The sequence below is a fragment of the Pleurodeles waltl genome, chromosome 2_2, assembly GCF_031143425.1.
Source record: "Pleurodeles waltl isolate 20211129_DDA chromosome 2_2, aPleWal1.hap1.20221129, whole genome shotgun sequence".
In the NCBI taxonomy this organism is placed as follows: Eukaryota; Metazoa; Chordata; class Amphibia; order Caudata; family Salamandridae; genus Pleurodeles; species Pleurodeles waltl.
Window position 1 is genome coordinate 1,201,559,769 of NC_090439.1, and position 6,000 is coordinate 1,201,565,768.

Below are 6,000 nucleotides of genomic sequence, written 5' to 3' on the forward strand. Positions count from 1 at the left end.
AGAGGAACTCGGCTGAGCTCATGCATTCGTTATCTAAAGTTTCCCCAGAGACAGAGACCCTAAATAGCCAGAAAAGAGGGTTTGGCTACCTAGGAGAGAGGATAGGCTACTAACACCTGAAGGAGCCTATCAGCAGGAGTCTCTGACGTCACCTGGTGGCACTGGCCACTCAGAGCAGTCCAGTGTGCCAGCAGCACCTCTGTTTCCAAGATGGCAGAGTTCTGGAGCACACTGGAGGAGCTCTGGACACCTCCCAGGGGAGGTGCAGGTCAGCGGAGTGGTCACTCCCCTTTCCTTTGTCCAGTTTCGCGCCAGAGCAGGGGCTAAGGGGTCCCTGAACCGGTGTAGACTGGCTTATGCAGAATTGGGCACATCTGTGCCCAAGAAAGCATTTCCAGAGGCTGGGGGAGGCTACTCCTCCCCTGCCTTCACACCATTTTCCAAAGGGAGAGGGTGTCACACCCTCTCTCAGAGGAAGTTCTTTGTTCTGCCATCCTGGGCCAGGCCTGGCTGGACCCCAGGAGGGCAGATGCCTGTCTAAGGGGTTGGCAGCAGCAGCAGCTGCAGAGAAACCCCAGGAAGGGCAGTTTGGCAGTACCAGGGTCTGTGCTACAGACCACTGGGATCATGGGATTGTGCCAACTATGCCAGGATGGCATAGAGGGGGCAATTCCATGATCATAGACATGTTACATGGCCATATTCGGAATTACCATTGTGAAGCTACATATAGGTAGTGACCTATATGTAGTGCACGCGTGTAATGGTGTCCCCGCACTCACAAAGTTCAGGGAATTGGCTCTGAACAATGTGGGGGCACCTTGGCTAGTGCCAGGGTGCCCTCACACTAAGTAACTTTGCACCTAACCTTTACCAGGTAAAGGTTAGACATATAGGTGACTTATAAGTTACTTAAGTGCAGTGTAAAATGGCTGTGAAATAACGTGGACGTTATTTCACTCAGGCTGCAGTGGCAGGCCTGTGAAAGAATTGTCAGAGCTCCCTATGGGTGGCAAAAGAAATGCTGCAGCCCATAGGGATCTCCTGGAACCCCAATACCCTGGGTACCTTAGTACCATATACTAGGGAATTATAAGGCTGTTCCAGTAAGCCAATGTGAATTGGTAAAATTGGTCACTAGCTTGTTAGTGACAATTTAAAAGTAATGAGAGAGCATAACCACTGAGGTTCTGGTTAGCAGAGCCTCAGTGAGACAGTTAGGCACCACACAGGGAACATATACATGCACACCTATGAGCACTGGGGCCCTGTGTGACAGGGTCCCAGTGACACATACATATAGGCCACAAACCTATGAGCACTGGGGTCCTGACCAGCAGGATTCCAGTGACACATAACAAACATACTGTAAACATAGTGTCTTCACTATGAGCACTGGGGCCTGGCTATCAGGATCCCAGTGAGACAGTGAAAACAGTGACAAACACCCTGACATACACTCACAAACAGGCCAAAAGTGGGGGTAACAAGGCTAGAAAGAGGCTACCTTCTCACATTAATGTCATCCCCCTCCTTATAAGGGGGAACTATCTTGTGCAGATTCCTGGAATCATGCTCTTTTGCAGGATGACTATGGGGAATACTGCTGCTGCCACCATGGGTATCTAAACCCAACTTCTGTCTTTCCTTCTCTAATTCTAAAGACTGTCTATCCAAATCCAGCTGTTGCTTTTTAAGCTTCAGTCTGGTTTGTTCCACCCTCAACTTATTGAGTTCCCTTTCTAACAATCTGTCATCAGGGTTGGTGGGAGGGATATTTCTAGATACAGAGGTATGATGGGAATGAACAGAAGGAGACCTGTCCCTTACAGAGGGCACCCTAACAGCTTGGCTGACAGTGTAATGTGAGAGCACATCATCTGGATGATGAGACTCCACCTCAGTACCAACTATGCTAGACTGTCTTGTAATGGGAAGGCTAAGAAGTTTCTTTCCTGAACCTTTACCTGGGGGAGTCCCTGGATCAGATTGAGAACCATTAGCTACTTTTTCAACAGATGGGGCACTTTTAGCCTTATCCTGTTCTCTAAGCATATTAAGTAACAATTCCAAGGAAGGATTCTTCCCTACACTCAAACCTCTCTCTATACAGAGACTCCTTGCTCCTTTCCAGCTAAGGTGGTCATATGCAATCTTAGACAGGTCAACATTTTGGCCTGTGCCAGACATTTTTAGAGAGAGTTAAAGTGATAGAAAAAGTGAAAAAAGTTTGTCAGAGCTTTTAGAAAGAAAGAGAAAAAAACTTTTTAAACTTTTTAGAACTTTTTAGAAAGTTAGAAGTACTTTTCAGCACTTAGAAAAGAGTGAAAAGAGGAAATGCAAAACTTTTTGGCTATGTGTATATACACTGACCTTGTTTTGTATATTTTTCTCTTATGAAAAGTACAATGACAAGAGTATTAAGTAGTCTCAAAGCACTTATCCCACCGCTGCACAACCAATGTAGGAGGCTGGACTGGCTTGTAGTGAGTACCAAGGGGTACTTGCACCTTGCACCAGGCCCAGTTATCCCTTATTAGTGTATAGGGTGTCTAGCAGCTTAGGCTGATAGATAATGGTAGCTTAGCAGAGCAGCTTAGGCTGAACTAGGAGACGTGTGAAGCTTCTACAGTACCACTTAGTGTCATATGCACAATATCATAAGAAAACACAATACACAGTTATACTAAAAATAAAGGTACTTTATTTTTATGACAATATGCCAAAGTATCTCAGAGTGTACCCTCAGTGAGAGGATAGGAAATATACACAAGATATATATACACAATAGCAAAAATATGCAGTATAGTCTTAGAAAACAGTGCAAACAATGTATAGTTACAATAGGATGCAATAGGGAAACATAGGGATAGGGGCAACACAAACCATATACTCCAAAAGTGGAATGCGAACCACAAATGGACCCCAAACCTATGTGACCTTGTAGAGGGTCGCTGGGACTATTAGAAAATAGTGACAGTTAGAAAAATAACCCTCCCCAAGTCCCTGAAAAGTGAGTGCAAAGTGCACTAAAGTTCCGCTAAGGACAAAGAAGTCGTGTTAGAGGAATAATGCAGGAAAGACACAAACCAACAATGCAACAACTGTGGATTTCCAATCTAGGGTACCTGTGGAACAAGGGGACCAAGTCCAAAAGTCACAAGCAAGTCTGAGATGGGCAAATGCCCAGGAAATGCCAGCTGCGGGTGCAAAGAAGCTTCTACCGGACAGAAGAAGCTGAGGTTTCTGCAGGAAAGAAAAGGGATAGAGACTTCCCCTTTGGTGGACGGATCCCTCTCGCCGAGGAGAGTCGTGCAGAAGTGTTTTCCCGCCGAAAGAACGCCAACAAGCCTTGCTAGCTGCAAATCGTGCTGTTAGCATTTTTGGACGCTGCTGTAGCCCTGGAGGGACCAGGAGGTCGCAAATTGGACCAGAAGAGAGAGGGGACGTCGAGAAAAACAAGGAGCCCTCTCAGCAGCAGGTAGCACCCGGAGAAGTGCCAGAAACAGGCACTACGAGGATGCGTGGAATGGTGCTCACCCGAAGTCGCACAAAGGAGTCCCACGTCGCTGGAGACCAACTTAGAAAGTCGTGCAATGCAGGTTAGAGTGCCGTGGACCCAGGCTTGGCTGTGCACAAAGTATTTCCACCGGAAGTGCACAGGGGCCGGAGTAGCTGCAAAAGTCGCGGTTCCCAGCAATGCAGCCCAGCGAGGTGAGGCAAGGACTTACCTCCACCAAACTTGGACTGAAGAGTCACTGGACTGTGGGGGTCACTTGGACAGAGTCGCTGGATTCGAGGGACCTCGCTCGTCGTGATGAGAGGAGACCCAAGGGACGGGTAATGCAGCTTTTTGGTGCCTGCGGTTGCAGGGGGAAGATTCCGTCGACTCACTGGAGATTTCTTCGGAGCTTCTGGTGCAGAGAGGAGGCAGACTACCCCCACAGCATGCACAAGCAGGAAAACAGTCGAGAAGGCGGCAGGATCAGCGTTACAGAGTTGCAGTAGTCGTCTTTGCTACTATGTTGCAGGTTTGCAGGCTTCCAGCACGGTCAGCAGTTGATTCCTTAGCAGAAGGTGAAGAGAGAGATGCAGAGGAACTCGGATGACCTCTTGCATTCGTTATCTAAAGTTTCCCCAGAGACAGAGACCCTAAATAGCCAGAAAAGAGGGTTTGGCTACCTAGGAGAGAGGATAGGCTAGCAACACCTGAAGAAGCCTATCACAAGGAGTCTCTGACGTCACCTGGTGGCACTGGCCACTCAGAGCAGTCCAGTGTGCCAGCAGCACCTCTGTTTCCAAGATGGCAGAGGTCTGGAGCACACTGGAGGAGCTCTGGACACCTCCCAGGGGAGGTGCAGGTCAGGGGAGTGGTCACTCCCCTTTCCTTTGTCCAGTTTCGCGCCAGAGCAGGGCTAAGGGGTCCCCTGAACCGGTGTAGACTGGCTTATGCAGAATTGGGCACATCTGTGCCCAAGAAAGCATTTCCAGAGGCTGAGGGAGGCTACTCCTCCCCTGCCTTCACACCATTTTCCAAAGCTAGAGGGTGTCACACCCTCTCTCAGAGGAAGTCCTTTGTTCTGCCATCCTGGGCCAGGCCTGGCTGGACCCCAGGGGGGCAGATGCCTGTCTGAGGGGTTGTCAGCAGCAGCAGCTGCAGTGAAACCCCAGGAAGGGCAGTTTGGCAGTACCAGGGTCTGTGCTACAGACCACTGGGATCATGGGATTGTGCCAACTATGCCAGGATGGTATAGAGGGGGCAATTCCATGATCATAGACATGTTACATGGCCATATTCGGAGTTACCATTGTGAAGCTACATATAGGTAGTGACCTATATGTAGTGCACGCGTGTAATGGTGTCCCCGCACTCACAAAGTTCAGGGAATTGGCTCTGAACAATGTGGGGTCACCTTGGCTAGTGCCAGGGTGCCCTCACACTAAGTAACTTTGCACCTAACCTTTACCAGGTAAAGGTTAGACATATAGGTGACTTATAAGTTACTTAAGTGCAGTGTAAAATGGCTGTGAAATAACGTGGACGTTATTTCACTCAGGCTGCAGTGGCAGGCCTGTGTAAGAATTGTCAGAGCTCCCTATGGGTGGCAAAAGAAATGCTGCAGCCCATAGGGATCTCCTGGAACCCCAATACCCTAGGTACCTCAGTACTATATACTAGGGAATTATAAGGGTGTTCCAGTAAGCCAATGTAAATTGGTAAAATTGGTCACTAGCCTGTCAGTGACAATTTGAAATAAATGAGAGAGCATAACCACTGAGGTTCTGGTTAGCAGAGCCTCAGTGAGACAGTTAGGCACCACACAGGGAACACATACATATAGGCCACAAACTTATGAGCACTGGGGTCCTGACTAGTAGGGTCCCAGTGACACATAACAAACATACTGAAAACATAGGTTTTTCACTATGAGCACTGGGCCCTGGCTAGCAGGATCCCAGTGAGACAGTGAAAACACCCTGACATACACTCACAAACAGGCCAAAAGTGGGGGTAACAAGGCTAGAAAGAGGCTACTTTCTCACAACCCACGGGAGATTTCTTCGGAGCTTCTAGTGCAGAGAGGAGGCAGACTACCCCCACAGCATGCACCACCAGGAAAACAGTTGAGAAGGCGGCAGGATCAGCGTTACAGAGTTGCAGTAGTCGTCTTAGCTACTTTGTTGCAGTTTTGCAGGCTTCCAGCGCGGTCAGCAGTCGATTCCTTGGCAGAAGGTGAAGAGAGAGATGCAGAGGAACTCGGATGAGCTCTTGCATTCGTTATCTAAGGAATCCCAAGAGACAGAGACCCTAAATAGCCAGAAAAGAGGGTTTGGCTACCTAGGAGAGAGGATAGGCTAGCAACACCTGAAGGAGCCTATCAGGAGGAGTCTCTGACGTCACCTGGTGGCACTGGCCACTCAGAGCAGTCCAGTGTGCCAGCAGCACCTCTGTTTCCAAGATGGCAGAGGTCTGGAGCACACTGGAGGGGCTCAGGGCAC